The sequence below is a fragment of the Rhinoderma darwinii genome, chromosome 1, assembly GCF_050947455.1.
Source record: "Rhinoderma darwinii isolate aRhiDar2 chromosome 1, aRhiDar2.hap1, whole genome shotgun sequence".
Taxonomy (NCBI): Eukaryota; Metazoa; Chordata; class Amphibia; order Anura; family Rhinodermatidae; genus Rhinoderma; species Rhinoderma darwinii.
In genome coordinates, this window is record NC_134687.1 from 434,006,813 (window position 1) to 434,024,758 (window position 17,946).

General features: G+C 40.3%; 1 protein-coding gene and 1 pseudogene across 1 annotated transcript in view; both read left to right on the forward strand.

Moving 5' to 3' along the window:
- Positions 1 to 17,946, forward strand: part of SEZ6L (seizure related 6 homolog like) — a 546,424-nt gene that overhangs the window by 153,111 nt on the left and 375,367 nt on the right. The window lies entirely within an intron of this gene.
- LOC142722411 (U2 spliceosomal RNA) lies at positions 3,913 to 3,982 on the forward strand (annotated as a pseudogene).

Sequence of the window (17,946 nt, forward strand, 5' to 3'; positions counted from 1 at the left end):
TGGGTTCGGTCCGGTACTTGCGGCCGAAATACGTCCGTCAATTACGGACGTAATTAGTGTGTGTGCACATACCCTTAGAGCAAATTGTGTTTCGGTGAAAAAATACTGTAAATGCCTCAAAAAAGCCACAATCAAAAATGAATTGTGTGTAGAGAAAGTTATTTGCCTATTGACTACTAGCAAACATCTGCCTGCGGGCACTTTTAGCAACTAAAAAACGCCTCTGAAAATGCCATGAAAACCTGTGATTCCAGGTCAATATTATAGGTCAAATAGCTGGAAGCTGGTTGGCATCCAATCAAATAAGTATTTTATTTTATAATACTGTGGTTTGCTAAGAAAGTTGTGTTAAAAATGCAAAATCTGCAAAAAAAAAAAGAACAAACTATGAAATGAACATGAAGCTACAGCAGTCAGAACGGAATTGTCTAAATCTCTGAACAGGGAGAACAGTGGTGGTTAAATCTTACCAACTGTTAAGAAACCCTATTCTGGAATTACATACTTGGGAGGATGGGTATGAAAAAGTGCAAGAACTGCTATTCTGCTTGCATTCGAGCTGTACACAAAAACATTTGTCAGTCTTCCATGTAAAAATGAACATAAAGTACAAATTACTATAGAAGTCCCAAATCACCTGTTATAGCAATATTCATAATAATAAATAAGGCAGATACAATTATGTTAAAACGATAGACCATGTCCAGTGGCGTAACCACTGCTGTAGCAGCCATAGCGACTGCTACGTGGGCCCGCGGCATGCGGCCCACCACATTCAATAGCATCTACGTTCTTAGGATGCAGATACTATTGAACACTATGGCAGAGTAGTGTGGCATCTCCCTGCTCTGCCATATACTAGGCTACAGGTCACTGGATCATGCCGGCCTAAACAAGGATCCTGTCGGCGTTAATGCTTTGGCACAGCTCTGTTCGACGTGGGAACGGGGTCTAGGTGAGTATAACATTTTTTGTTTTATTTGTTTGGGGGGAGCTATGTACAGGGGGGCTATATGGCGCGATCTACAGGGGGGCTGTATGGCGCTATCTACAGAAGGGGCTGTATGGTGCTATCTACAGGGGGCTTTATGTCGCTATCTAGAGGGGGCTGTATGGCGCTATCTACAAGGGGGAGGTGAGGGGTACTATCTATATGGGGGAGGAGGGCACTATCTTCAGGGGGGAAGGGTGGCACTATCTACAAGGCGGTTTTGACACTGTCTACAGGGGGGCTGTATAGCATTGTCTGCAGGTCGACTGTATGGCACAATCTACAGGGCGGGTTATATGGCACAAACTACAGGGGGCGCAATCTACAAGGGGGGCTGTGTGTGGTACCCAGGGGAGGGGGTGCCCAGTCAAAAGTTTGCTATGGGGCCCAGCCTTTCCTAGTTACACCCCTGACCATGTCTTATAAAAGGCTACATGTTTCATTGCAGATAAACACTTCAATGTATTGTCCATACATTTTAGTTTATTTTATCTGTTCTAGTCTGGTTGTAACAGTGTTGAATGCTACTGCTATCTAATGGTATTGCCTAAATAATTGCACACCAAATGTATTCAGTGCCTCAGGTGTCTTTATGTTAAGATCTTACAATAAATTATAACATCTTGATCCATCTGGATAATTTGAGTTTTTGTACCACTTGTGCACATAATACAGTAGATTAGTTGTGAAATAGATCCTAACGGATCCATATGGTTCCCATTACTTCTAATGGGTCCATTGGGATTTTGTACTCTTTTAGGCTTTTTTTTTAGAGGAAAGAATAGTGCTGCTGTACTTACCATCATTAAAGCAACAGAAATCCACTGGAGCGCTGGTGTGAACAGAGCCTACGTTCCCTAGAAAAAAAAAAAAACAGAAGTTTGGCAACCCTAGTGGTCCTAGAGCAAAGAACAATTGCACCAGAGCTTTGTAATATGTTATTAGTAACATGATCTTGTAGAGCTCCGCAAAGGATTTAACTTTAATATAAGTGAATATAAAAAAAATCAGCTGTTCAACTGGTAGGTATCCCTTAGCTAAAGATATTAACGCATTATTGCACATTTCAATAACTTGAGTGATATAATTGTGTTGTACCAGAATGTATTCTTAGAGGACAATAAAATACTTAAAGGTAACCTGTCACCAGCATTTCACCTATTAAACCAGCAATACCTGGTGCTAGTGGGTGAAAAATCACTGCTATATAACCTATAATGGTCTCTTAGTCGGCTCTGTAGCTTTAGTATTCAGTTTTTTAGTGTTCCCACACCGTATGCTAATGAGCATAAAAGAGTCACATCTTTATTTGAAAAGAGTCATATCTTCATTCCTCAAGTCTTTCCGAGTTCTTACTTTTGATTGATAGCTCCTCGATTTCCCCCAGCACACAAAATACCGCGCTTGTGCATTGATGTCCTTTTCTGGTGCGTGCGTACAGCAGGACACCCGATTATTACGATAAATGCACAAAATGTTTGCAGACCGTTATTTAGAGTCGGAGGAGGAGTTTAGGAGAGGGGATAACGGCAATGAGCTTATTATAGCAGCGGCCAGAGAGGGATAAATAAAGTTCAATAGGTGAAATGCTGGTGACAGGTTCCCTTTAAGCTTTGAGACATATTATAATACATTTATGCTTGGACTCCACAATGACATTTGGTCACCTATGAGTCACTGTTAGGCCTGATTCACACGAGCGCTGAGCATCTCAAACATGAAAAACTGCAGTTTTTCACGTCCGAGGTGCATCCGTGCTCAGCACTGCAGGACACGATGTCACACATCCCCCATAGTTGAGTCTATGGAGGGATGCGTGATGCGTGAAAAGATAGGACATGTCCTATTTCGCACGGACCCTTCACACGGCTGTGTGAACGGCCACATTGAATTACATAAGTCCGTGGGACGGCCGCTGTTTCAACGGCCGTCCCACGGAAGTTTAACACGTTAGTGTTAATCAGGCCTAAGGGGGAGTTCACACTTAGTTTTTGGACGCGGGAACCGCGTCAGAAAACGCGCCAAAAAACACCTGAAAATGCCTGCTATTGATTTCAATGGGAGGCGGAGACGTCTAGCGAGAAAAAGAAGGGACATGCCCTATCTTCGGGCGTTTACGTCTCTGACTTCCTATTGACATCAATGGGAGGCAGAGAAAGCGTATTTCGCGGCGTTTTTTGCCTGCGGCGCTCAATGGCCGTGGGCGAAAAACCACACGAAAATCGGCGTGCAGGCAGAGCAAAATCTGCCTCAACATTCCAAATGGAATGTTGAGGCAGATTTTCCTCCTGCAAAAAACTCTGTGTGAACCCAGCCTAATGCTGCGATTTTATTCAGACTTTCAGAAGTCATGTTGCCATGGGGCCCTAGCTTTACGTCACGTTCCTACAGTATGGTGCAGTTTTTGAAGCTGTTTTGTTTATATTTTTTCTAGGTAAAACCAAGGGAGAAGAAGTATATAGGAAAATCTAAGGCAGGAGCTACACACAGATTTTTTTTGTAGCAAGATTTTCCAAGATTTTTGGAGTTACAGGTGCTGTCAGGAAAAATACAGTACCGGAGTGCAATTATTCAGCTAGAAACGTCTGTGTGTAGCCCCAGGAATATACTTTTTGCATTCACTTGTTTAAATTAAAGAAGTGCCTTAGGCCTTGGAAAAGACATAGCAAAAATTTTCATTAATCTGCTTAAAATCTACCTAATAGGTAAATATATAGAAAATTTAAATGCTATATACAGTTTGGAACATAAACTTAAAAATACCAGACCACAAAATGTTATATGTACAACTTCAACCCCTGTCAGCTTTTGCAAGCTGTTAGGCTCACCACAAGGTGAATAATGCTTATCAGATAGCGTTAAAACCGCCCTTAGAAAAGTTGGAAGACAATTGCCCAGTCTTATACAATATCTGAGTGTGAATCGCTTCTCGGCCTTTTGGCTAAGATCAAGTGTAGTACCTGCTCAAGCTGAGGTTAGTAATCATCCCTGGTGGTGGAAGGGATGACAGTACGCCAAGGTGAAGGCAGGGAACCACAACGGTCATCGCTCTGGTGTATGCATTTGGTTTAAAGGTACCATTTGTAGGTGACCAAGCGACCGCCGGATCGAGGTCAGGAGGTCGGGTAGTTTGGAAGCCAGAGTTGCTGGTGACCCTGGGGTGCCCTAACTCACTGGGGGTGGGATCCCACTGAGTGAAGGCACACTTGCACTCTCTCCTATTTCACACTTCTGAGCACACACCTTTTTTCTCCCTGCCTTCTCGCTGGGAGATGAGGAGTTTTTATACCTGGCGGATGTCCAGGCTGTATCACAGCGCCCATCCATTTATTTAATTTTGTTTTTTCACTATGTGTTTTTCACGTTTGTCACAGGATTTTTGGATGCTGTGCCCTTCTGGGACCCTTCCAATGTCTAGGGGGAAAATGTGTGGCCTTCTGGTTCCTTTTTCCCCTGCAACCCGGTCTCCCTTCTTCGGAGGGGAGGTGCAACCAGATGCAGGCTCCAAGGTGGACACTGGGGTTGCAGCCCAGGTAGAAGCCTTGGAGTGTTGTTGGGTCTCCCTAAGCTTCGGCAAGGGAGGATCATTGATCCTCGATCCTCTAGGACTATGATTTGGAGGGTTGGGGAATGGTTATGTGGGGCCTCTCTCTTTTAAGAGAAGGGCTGCGATAGACCGCATCCTTGTGCACTTTTTGTGTGGCACCCCTGCACTTTTTATGCACTTGGGTGAGAGAAAGCACGGTTCGGGCTTTAAATAAAAATAAAAAAACCTGAGTGTGATCGTTGTCATAGAGTATAACATACCGTGACCTGCACACCCTGAGATAATCATTCACATAATTAGGCACTCTTTCCCATTTCCATACATATATTAAAGCACAGTTGTTTAATTTACACTGCCGGTACAGCTGTGCTGACAACTTTCATACAAAATTCAGACTTAGCCCTGGAGAAATATTAAGAATAAGGTTAGTGTAAAGGATCTGCCAGACACAGCTTCTGTGTCAACGCCCATAGGTAATCAATCTGCATCTGCTTCTATGTCTGTGAGACTGACTCCATCTTCCACCACTCAGGATGGCAGGCTTAGGAGTGGGAGAACCTATCACAGCCTGGCCAGATGGAGCTAGCTCCCGCCTTCTGTCTATTTATACCTGCCTTTCCTATTTCTCCTTTGCTTGTGATTCTTCTCTGCTGGTTTCCTGGCCCTGCTGCAGCTTCTTGAACTACTGACCCTCTGCTTGTTATTGACCTTGGCTTTACTGACCACTCTTCTGCTCTGCATTTTGTACCTCGCTCATCTCCTGGTTTGACTCGGCTCGTTCACCTCGCTTGTTGCCCACGGTGTTCCCGTGGGCAACTTCCCCATTTCCCCGGCTTTTTTGTACCCTTGTCTGTTTGTCTGTCGTGCACCTATTGAGTGTAGGGACCGTCGCCCAGTTGTACCCCGTCGCCTAGGGCGGGTCGTTGCAAGTAGGCAGGGACTGAGTGGCGGGTAGATTAGGGCTCACCTGTCTGTCTCCCTACCCCATCATTACAGTTAGTAGAGCTTTCTCGACCGATCCATGTTTGAGTATTGCTTCTCATCTCAAAGAAAATCTATCTAAAATTTCTGTCACTTTCAGCTTTTTCTGGGTACACTGGGATCAGGGTCAGCAGTCAACTCATTATCAGCTGGTAAAATTATAATAAAATGCAACACCTCTATTATAAAGCTGGTGCCAGATAACACAGAATTGACAATAGGAGATGCAGACAGCTCATTTTCTTACCCTCCCTTGCACATATCACAGAGCATGCCCACAACACTCTCCCAATGTCCATATTTTTATTTTCTGAATTTTTTTGTCTATTCTAGTTGTGTTATTTAAAACCATACACTTGGGCAGTAGTACTGTGCTAGGCAGGCAACCAACCAAGAATCAATTGCAGGAACGAGAGAATCAATTCTTCACAAATCAAAGTCAGTCCGAATTTCTCAAACGTTTCGGATTCAGCGTAATGCAAAACTTTTGCGGTACGTGGCTCATGAACCACAGCAAAATGGCAGCTACCGGCGAGCGCCAGCAGACATTTTACAGATTAGAAAAAGGATCAAATGACCTCAAGTTTTCTTCCCCATAATGCCTTCCAAAAATGCACTGCAGTTATCCCTCTCTCTAGCACAGCCAATCATAAAGGGTAAAGATGGATGACTCATTTCCCCTATAAGAACTTGTTCACATGTGGCATAATTTTATGTAGTGCATCATTTTATTTCTGCATCATGTCAATTACTGCTGCGGAAAATGGACCAATTTCCAGTATGAAAATCCACACTATTTACCACAGTGAAAATGAAAATCTGCACCTAATTCTGCTTTAAAAAAAAAAAAGTATGAAATGGTGCAGATTTTCCGTACTGAATTTTCTGCTAGTTGATGTGTAAATGCTGCAGAAATTCCGTTACATGTGGACAATCTCTATAAAGTCCAACCAGGAAATGCAGGAAATACTGGTTGGATACAGTCCTAGAAGACATCAAAGAGCCAGGCATGAGTTTTCCGGGCAATTAGAGCACTTGCGATTTGCAGCTCTATTATTTAGACTTTATCGAATGGGCCCAAAATAAATTTTGGGAAATTCGCTCATCTCTAATAGAAATCTGGCATAGTTGATGGAAAAAAAACAAAAAAACAAATGTATCATATCTGTCATACATAGCCTAGAATTAGGCAAATATCCACTGAACATGCAAATTCCTTTAGTCATTAATATGTAACATCTGAATGTTGCTTAGCAAATAGGCCAAGGTGACATTTATTACATAATCTTGTTCAGATTTGCAAAGAGAGGAGAAGATGGAATGGGTGTTAATTATTGTGCACATTCTAGCAATTCTACTTGAAATTTCAGAGGTGAGCATTAATGCCGAGATTTTCTTCTTTCATCAGTACGGCTGAGTTGTGCAGAAAACCCTGGGAAATCTGCATTCGGTAATCAAATTAAGATGTTCCACACAAGCAGAGCTCAGTTAAACTCAGCAGGGACTTGGAGACATGGTTCTGAATGCAACATTTTCGTGTGAATGTTTCGAAGAGCTCTTTATCTTAATATCTAATCATAGCCGGGAAAATGTGTTTAGTGTTATCAGACCTTAAGATGCATCAAATGTTATTAGGGGTATCTCCAGAATCAACAGCAATGCTAATTTAATTCCATTTGCCAAATCCAGAAGCTTTTCAAATATTTTTATTATTTAAAAAAAAACAATTATTTGCCCAAAACAAACCCCCAAAGTACCCTATGAATAGCATTTTTTGATATACTTGGTTTCAACTAGAGACATCCTCCAACAGTTCACTGTTCTCGCAGTCGATCATGTGCATTGGTAGGTTGCTATCTCTGTATAACGGCATAGTATCCCCACCTGCACTGATTCTGGGCAAGCATGCGCAGTGCATCGCACTGTGTTTTAACAAATTCACACGCTCCTTTGCATTGTATCAGTACCCCTCGGCTGTGTGACAGGTACCACACACAAACCACAAATTAATTTATCCCCAAATACAGCAAGGAGAGGACTGGAAGGTGCCAGTAAAAGAGACATAGGGCTAATGCGAAATGTAGTTTCCCATTGTAATACAGCGGTCACATAATGAAAGATGGAGGACTGACAATTTTGTTGAACAAGCAAAGCTACAGGGGGACCAGCGTCAAACCAGAGAGAAGGCAGGCACATAGTAAGGTTATGAGGGCATGATAGATTATATTTGACTAAATCTGGCAAGTACAGGGCTTTTCAGAAAAACATAGGATTCTGTTCCAACCCCTTTAATGATTACTTTTTCGAAGACTTAATTCGCATAATAAAGGAGAGTAGTTAGCATTATCTTATGGGCAGTGCACCGGAAAGAAAAAAAACATGGACATCGATTCTCGAGGATATTAACTATTGTAGGAGCACTACTATGTGACAGATAATTGTTGCAGTTTTTTTGTGACTTCTCTACTCTGCCTGAACATGTACAAAGGAAAGCTTGTAAAGTTATGTGTTACTGTGTGAGAAACTGGCACCAAGCAAAATCTTTGCCTAAGGTATAAGGGCATGACCACACATGGCGGAATTCCTCCGCAACTGTCCGCATCGATGCCGCACAGAATCTGCGTTGCAGATTCTGCAGCGGATCTGCACAAAATGTGCAGTACATTGATGCGGACTAGCTGCTGCAGACTGCAGGAAAAGTGCTTCTCTTCTCCCTATTCAGTGCAGGATAGAGAGAAGGGACAGCACTTTCCCTAGTGAAAGTAAAAGAAATTCATACTTACCGCCCGTTGTCTTTATGACGCGTCCCTCCTTCGGCATCCAGCCCGACCTCCCTGGATGACGCGCCAGTCCATGTGACCGCTGCAGCCTGTGCTTGGCCTGTGATTGGCTGCAGCCGTCACTTACACTGAAACGTCATCCTGGGAGGCCGGACTGGAGACAGAAACAGGGAGTTCTCGGTAAGTACGAACTTCATTTTTTTTTACAGATACATGTATATTGGGATCGGTAGTCACTGTCCCGGGTGCAGAAACAGTTACTGCCGATCGCGTAACTCTTTCAGCACCCTGGACAGTGACTATTTACTGACGTCTCCTAGCAACGCTCCCGTCATTACGGGAGCCCCATTGACTTCCTCAGTCTGGCTGTAGACCTAGAAATACATAGGTCCAGCCAGAATGAAGAAATGTCAAGTAAAAAAAGCAAGACGCATCCGCAGCACACATGACATGTGCATGACAGCTGCGGACTTCATTGCGGAACTTTGAATCTCCATTGAAGTCAATGGAGAAATTCCGCCATGAGTCCGCCACTGCTCCGCAACAGACAGAGCATGCTGCGGACACCAAATTCCGCTCCGCAGCCTATGCTCCGCAGCGGAATTGTACGCATCGTGTAAACGAACACTGCTAAATTAAAGTGAAAGTCAATGTAGAAACGGCTCCGCTGCGGATTAACGCTGCGGAGTGTCCGCAGCGGAATTTAAGTGCAATTCCGCCATGTGTGAACCCGCCCTAAGAAAGCCTAGCTTTGTTCCTGAGAACATTGATCCTTAAAGTCTACCTCCATTTACTACAAAATGCGGCAGAATTATTAATGTCTCTAAGTTTGAAAAATGACTTAACAGTGTAGAGAAAACTGTTGAGATGGCATGTGCCACACTTACAGGGGTTAGGTGGGGACTGAAAATTATTAGCAGCGTTCTCACTGAAGTATGTGAGTACACTCGCTAATATACACTCCAGTCCCCGTCAGGCTGATTATGAGATGTTAATAGATGTTTATAGCGCTGGCGGCGGAACGGAAGTCTAGTGGCACAGTTTTCCTTCATGACGACACGACTCTTCATCATGTGACCGGCCCCGCTGTACTCTATGTAATCACTGTGCTACTGCTTGTACATAGAGTATAGCAGGGCCAGTTATATTCCGGTCGCAGGACCGGAATGTATAATAGCGAGTGTACCCACATACTGCAATGAGTACACTGATAATACTTTTCGGTCCCCACAGAACCCCTTTAATATCAAATGATCTCAAACACTTCTGTATATAACGTAGCATAGCTTAATACTTTCAGCTGTAATACATATTGGTACAATGAAGAGAGTGCCAGTGCAAGTCCAATGACCCCTCAGCTTTTAGCACCTAGATATGTGAATCTCCAAGCTAACATTGGCAGTGTTTCCATGGGAGTCATCGGGCATGCGCATTACAACCCAATTGAACCCATTGAGTCAACGTTACCTTGAAGTTTCGGCAATGTTCATGAGGCTTATTCATTCGTTCCATCAGTATGGGGTCCCACCTCGCAGACTCCCACTGATATTACCTTCTGACGTGTGGACAGCATGGTGACTTAGGGGTTAGCACTCTTACCTTGCAGTACTGGGGTCCTGGATTGAAATCCAACCAAGAACACCATCTGCATGGAGTTTGTATGTTCTCCCCGTGCTTGAGTGAATTCCCTCTATATGCTCTGGTTTACTCCCACACTGCAAAAACATACAGATAGGGAATTTAAATTAAGAGCCCCACTGGGGACAGTGAGTGAAGACTTCTGTACAGCGCTATGGAATATGATGGTGCATAATAATATGTTTCTTTGACATGTCAGAAGACTGTTAAAACTAGAGGATCACTTTATTAGGTCACTGTGCACCTTTTTAGAGGTGGAAACCCAACAAGTTATTGGGTTTATCTCAGAGATTGTGGCAACTTTTTTTTATTTTTTTTGTTAAGATTATAAAGAACTAAATCATTGGAAATGAACTGACTGCTGTATTCAGTCAATGAGCAATTATTTTTAATCTCATAATTAAAAATCTTATTTCCTGTTTTAGAAGTATCACACTGCTGTGTAAGATCCGGTACGAGAAAATGTGGTTAGAATTACAGGGCAGATAATAGGATTTCCTTTTTTTTTATAGCAGAGCCAAGATTGCTGAATGTAACGTGAACGAAAGTCTGCTACATCTGTGCTCAAAGGTGTTAAATTGTATAACGTAGGATCAAACTGACATTTCAAAGTGACAGTGTTTGTTGTGTGTATTTTTACTCAGCGCGGAAAGTGCTGATCGCAGAGGTACTGTTCTAGAAAGATACTATAACTGAATCACAGTTATAATTCTGGCAAGACATTCTTTATGCCAGGCCAACATTTTTCCTTTGAATTTGCTGACCCATTACTTGCTGAGAAATACAGTGCTGGTGTTTCTCTAGAGGATATTAAATTGGCAGCCTCTGCCACCAACATATACGTGATTAACACACACAACGCTCTGACCTTGACGGCATTTCATTCTTTACTTGGATAATCACCAAATAGATACAACTACAGACACTTATTTAAGGGTCAATACAATGTTTTGTCCTACTATTTTTGTTTTTCCATTATTTCATTTTATTTATGCATTTTTTATGTTTTATTCAAAAAAATTATAACTTAGCTTAAAGTTAGCCTCTGTTTTAAAGCAAATTTAATGTGGATATTAAAGTATTTGCATAATTTTAAGAGGTTGTCCGGGATTAGAATGAGGATCTGCTTCTCTTCTAGAAACAGCTCCACTCTTGTCCATGGGCTGTATTTGGTCTTGCAACTCATCTCTATTCAGGTGAATGGGGCTGAGCTGCATTACCAGACATAGACCTTGCTGTTTCTGGGGGGAAAAAAGGCAGACCCTTTTTTATAATCCTGGACAACCCCTTAAATAATTCCCTAATATAATGTTCAAAATTGGAATTGCTCATAATAGCATGCGGGACTGTGGAGAATTTCTAGAACATCAGTTCATTAGAAAACTAAAGACTGCTGTTCATAGCTGGAAGTATCTCAATAGACTCATGGAATCCAGACTACAATCTATCATAAAGCAGCATGTTACCTGTGGAACTGCAGGATTTTAAATTCCCCCACAGCCTGGCATGTTATAGTGCTGCATTGTGGATGACTACTCTGATCCCCACGGGGGTTTGGAGGACCAGTCAACCTGCTGGGTGCAGTGTTTGTTGCTAGGCAACGATTTGGCTTTATTCAAGTTCTTACGAGTAAGCTCATAACCATAGGAGACCATATTTTTTGTTCAAATGTATTTAATCATTTTAGATGGCTCTATGATGTCTGCTGCAAATGGGAAACTGATAATAATAATAATAATAATAATAATAATAATAATAATAATAATAATAATAATAATAATATAATAATCTTATAATATTTTAGTTAGGACCTCCTGTAATCATTAGTCTATATTTCTGGCTACAAGGTGTAAATCTGAACATCTATTTGGTGCCTTCGTCTCTTGGGAGTCATCTGAAGCCCCCTGTAACACATTTATTGTGGTACTATATTTGTTGCTTATTGGTTTTTTAAATAATGTAAAAAAAGCCGCATTTTAGACGATCAGTTTAGGTTTTACGAGCAGTCATTTATTTACTGCACATACAAGAGACGTGTTAAAAACAAGGACCAAATAACTGTAATATAATGTTAGAAGAGTGGAAATAGCAGGATAAATAAAAGACAGTGGAAAATGTAAAAGCACAGATGGGTTAAAAGTCATTAGCTACGTAAAATTTACCAGGTACAAGTATGGTCAGTGGTAGCTAGAAAGTTAGAAAATAAGAGGACACTTAATCAGAGGAAAAAATGTATCATAGTTGCCAACATTGTAGAATAATTTCCAGGAAAATTATAAAGCTGAGCTGGCAATACTGTCTCGGAAAACGATATCATACTATATTTCCTAGCATGAGATGATTACTAAATTTCCATTACGCAATGTATTTTTTATAATAATCAATAGTCATATTTAATAAAGCTGAAATGAAAGAGAAAACTGGGAAACATGAACTGGGAAGCCATTTTTTGAAGATAATATTTTTTAAGCTTATCAAAAACAAACTCTTCTCGGAGATCATAACCTGGGAATATAACATGTATAACTAAATAAAAATACACATACTTTACATTGCCACAAAAGTGAAGAGTTTGAATGTACAGCATAATAGCATGATGCCTCCTATTTCAAAAATGTAAAAGAACTGATGTAGTTAGAACAAGCCATAAATAGCATTTTTAACTAAATAAAAAAAAAAAATCACCAGTAAATATAAATCCTGAGTTGTCCTTTTCTTTCAAATAGTTTTAAAATTCTATTTTGGTCCTTCGAAAGCTGGATGACAACGTATGTGGCTGAGATTCCACTCCCATCTGCGTTATCATCCAGTTGGCCAAGATATCTGAATGCCAAATCTACCTCCTTATTCAATAACACATACCTATCTCTGTATTGCTGCTGAACAAGGCAGATTTACCATATAGATTTCAGGTGAACAGGGCATGAAGCAGATTGGTGAAGATCCAGCACATAGCTTGGCTAGAATACAAGAGTCTTTTTGACACCCAACACAATCCATTTAAAAGGGTTTCCGCTGCAATAAAACGCCTTTCCATAAGCTATATTAGGGCATATGGACATCATAGAGGACTGTTAGTTAGAACTGAACACCTCCGACAAAAAGTGCCTCTCGCGCTGGTTGACCCAGCCAGTCCATATATTACATGATTGGCCAACTATTTAACACTACATTTTCCCTGCAGGCTGATCGGCCAGCCGCATCTTACCCCGACAGTAACAGCCAATCGTTTGCGGTTTCTAAGGCCGGACGTGTGGCGAACAGCTGATCAGCAAGCCGACTTCAATACAAAATGGCGTTTTCTTGATAAGACAACCTTATTAAGCTAGAAAGTTCTTAATCATATACTGTATATTGCCAACCATCTTATTTTAAGATGGTTCGGTGACACCACTCCGGGATCTGTAGTGGTGGACATGTTGTCAACTCTTCAAGATGCGAATAACTGAGAAATGGCTTTAGTCAACTCAATAAGTTATATTTTCTGGAGTTTTTTTTTATTGTAGGTCTCGTGTTATACTGCAGATGGACGTATAGCCAATGAAAGCCATAAGGCACCAGCAATACTTAGATATCCTACAATTAAATAAACTTGTTATAAGGGCTCCGGGCTGAGTATGTGTTTTGTATGTGACATTATAAATTACATTTGAGACATGCATGACCTTCTAGGACAACAAAAATTGTCGTAAAGAATGTATTCGTTTGCAATAACTTTGACCCTTAAAACTTTGCATTTAAGCATTAGTGGAACAAAATGGGTGTGAGAAAGCTTTATTTCCTGGACATTTTATAGTTGTAGTACACATGAAAGAAAAACTGCAGCACTCCATTGTAATAAAATAATGTGATATTTCTTCACTAAATTCCGTGACGTTTCGGCCCACATAAGGCCTTTCTCAAAATTTATATTGGACTAATGTGGGCCACAACATCACAAGTGTTTGATAAATAAGTATCACATGACTTTTATTCCAATGGAGTGATGCAGTTTTCCTTTTGTGTGGATTGCATTGTGAAGTCCTGGAAACTGGACCTCGAGTACTGCAGAGCATCCGTCAGGTTGCCATTCCAATTAATCATTTAGATCAAGTGGGCATGCTGGTTTTCTTCTATATTATAGTTGTAATATACCGTAATTAGTTGTGTCATCTTTGAATGTTGTGATAGTCATATTAGTAGTGGCAGGTCTAGCTGCAGGAATATTCTAGCATTTATTTTAACAATGTACAGTATATGTACAGAAAGCTTGTTTGAGGTCTGAACTCTAATATGTCATTTCTGGTCTACCTTTCTTGTATTTCTATTGAGGTTTGGTACTGTCTTTGCCCAAGTCTTTAAAAAGAAATAAAAGAAATAAAAGGTTATTTTTAAAGACTACAGTAGTAAACCTCCATGAAACTTAGAGTCCTCTTACACGGCACGACGTGGGCCGTGAAAATGAGCGCCGATCAACGAGACAGCTCGTTGATCAGCGCTCGTTTTCTCCTTTCATAAGTTGCTAGTATGGGGACGAGCACTCTTTACTACGATCGACCGTGCTCATACATTTCTATCATGTCGGCAGCACATCTCCCTGTTTACACAAGGAGATGTGCTGCCGACAACGATAATATTTTCAGCTGCATAAACTATAGAATCAGCCAATGAAGGCGCGTTTGGTAACACAAGGCAATGTTCGGGACTAAGCGCTCTGTGAATGTTCGTTTGCACGATAATTGGTTCATGTAAAATTTCCTTTACTGTGCCTTACATTGTCTAATCTTTCAAAATCCTCAACCAAAGTGCTACTATACAAGAGGTAATAAAATAGGGAGTACTGAAAAAAATAACAACATACTTTCAATAAGGATACTGAAGACAGAACCAATTATTTCACACCAAGGAACTTCATTATGACTTGCTGAGTCCTGTAACGCAATTTGTATTCAAGCATTATTGGATTTGCAAAAACATAAGCTAAAGTAATAAATGCTGCTGAATTTGTGATTTATGCCAAAAACAATCATTGCGAGACAAACTTCATGCCGTATAATACATCTTAAGTATGTTCACAGGTTTAGTTGCTGACAAGGCCCTTATAAAAATCACTTTGTAAATTGATCTTTCTTAGTGATTGTGGATCAAAATACTGGTTCTAGTTACTTACTCTTTGTATTCGTGAACTTTGTAAATATATTTATAATACATGTTAATTGATTCTTTTCCATTATTGTGTATGTAAGTAATACATGTATAATTGTACTGTTCTGATATAAGAATGCGTCAACCGTACAGAAATGAACAGGCGCTATGCATCGCTCCATGCAGAAATGATCCAGTGCCGGTCTCTGGCACAGGAAGAAGTTTAATAAAAGCAGCCACTGAATGCCTGCTCACAGTGGGACAGTGACTATGTCAACAAGAAAGCATGGAGATCAGTAACTTGCTGTTTATTAGAGACTTATTGTGGCTGGTACTGCTAGGCTGGAACCACACATCGAGTTTTTGTTGAAGATTTTGATGCAGTTTTTTTCTAGCAGTCAAAGCTAGAAGTGGATCCAGGTGTCATGGTGCCGTTATTGGCCATCTCCCTCCACGCCCACTTGGTACTGACCTGTCCCCGGCATCTCCTATGTCCAGGTCATTTCCATGCTATGTCCAGGTCATTTCCATGAACCGGTTTTATGGTACCTGTATCTGGTCGCACATTTGGTCTCTGTTACAAGTTTTTTCTAGCGTACCAAATGTGCGACCAGATACAGGTACCATAAAACCGGTTCACTTTCTTCCTATCTATTATTTTAACTTTCTTTATGTTCTGACATAATTTACTATCTTATCTCACGTTTCATCTTACATTGTTATATACATATGTTACATAACGTATTTGTCTTTATTTACATTGAATATTTCACCAGCTTCTCAATAATACGATATGTGTTACACATGGATTTTCATTTAAAATATATATACGACCAAAAAAATATATATACGACTAGTCTTTATAACACAATACAGACATATATATATAGATCTCTTTCCATTATATATTTGGAATCCATCTCATTATGACTGATCATTCCATAAACTCTTTCTTGACCATCTTATGTATTCATTTGTGTATCACATCTACTACCTATATATTTCAAATAACTCTCTTACTTTTGCCGTCTAGTCTATATCATCATATATACTTTGTTTATGCACCACATTATTCACTAGATTACCCTATATATGTCTAATAACTATTTCACCCCTACCATTAAGACGGTTTATACCGTCGAATGGCGTCTATATAATTAATTATGCCATAAATACAATGTAGTAAGCCTACAGACCTGAAATGGGTGTCATATCAATGAGGACAGCTTGCGTTCCACTGGGCGATGATACCCCTTAGACTGCGCATGCGGATATCCGGTTGTAGGAGCGGGCACCATAAAAATGGACGCTGCCGTGAACACTTCCACACCTTGGAGCGTCTGGTAGACGGCGTCATAACACTATACCTCTGGGAAACTACATGCAGGTACGGCACCAGGAGCGATACTACCTAGATACCTACGGTCCCAATTTACTTTTCTATCCTCTATTGTCCTCTTATGCATATCTCTATCCACCACTTTTTCTCCACGCCGGTTTTTTATGCTATGGTCCAGAGAGGTACTTTATCAATACCTCTCCAACCAGATCAGGCCCTGATGCCTTTAATTGTGTCTATGTTCTATATCGTAATTTGCATATCCCTGTGTTTTTATGTCATACCCCCTGTGTATACCTGCATACCTAAGTTTAGGGGGATTATCCCTATTATATTATAGAACTACAAGCACTGGATCATAAACGGCCAAGTATATGAAATATGTCTTGCCGCTTATGCAGGATACCATTTATATCGTCATTTTCTATCAGGATTGATCTTTCTTATTTGAATTGTTGAATGTATTTATGACAAATTTTTATTTGTATTTTTATTTTTGATTTCCTTTGTCCTATACAAAATGTTATATGTGATCTTGTATTTTTTGCTTTCCTTGCAGCGATTGTGAGAAAGGCCTTGGTTGGGCCGAAACGTCAAATTAAATACCTATCGCTTGCATTAAAATTTCTGCTCTGTACAATATTATACCATGTGGAATGAATGAAAATAAATAATTCTTCCTTGGAATCAATACAATCATATGTCTTTGGAGTACTTTCGGGTTATTCTATATATCTATTAGTGGGGTACAACCCGAACCTGAACAGCACCAACAAATAAAGAGGAGCGCATCCTTACTATTTTTGTTTTAATATTACTTGGACTGCAGAAAGAACATGTCTTATCATGCCGTGTTTTGCGGTCCAGGCTCATAGAAATGAATGAACGCAGCCATGTGCACAGCCCGCGATTTGCAGGTGGCCGCGGGTGACACTCCAAGTCATGGCCCGTGAACACCTCTACTGTTGTGTGCATTAGGTCTTACCGTGCGGTAAAAATTTCATGTTAAACTTATTTTGCGGGTTGTTTCAATAAAAGCGATATCACATTTATATACATTTTTTTTATGTTTTACTACTTCTGAAAAGAAAAAAGCTTTTTTTTTTTTTTTAAAAATCATGTTGTGTCGCCACATTCTGGGAGCTAGAAGATGGCAACACATTTTAGAGTGCATTGCACTTATTGAGTAACTTAAAATTCCTTTTTTTAAGTGGGGGGATTTAAAAAACGCTATTCCACTGTTCCTGTTTTTATGTGGGATAAATAATGCGTTCGTTTTATAGTACCAGTTATAGTGTAGTACCGTTTTTATAGTACCGGTTATAGTACCAATATACAGTTATCAAAGTAGTCACATATTTAGTTCTTTGTGACAAGACTGTGAAAATATATAATACTGTGCCTTTCCCACTGAAGCAGACACTATATTCAGAACCATTATGTAATGTAACGGTTACTGATACTAACAATTGAAATTATATTTAAGATTTGTGATGCAGTCTAGGTAGAATTTTGGATTACAATATTTCGTAGTAATTCGACATGA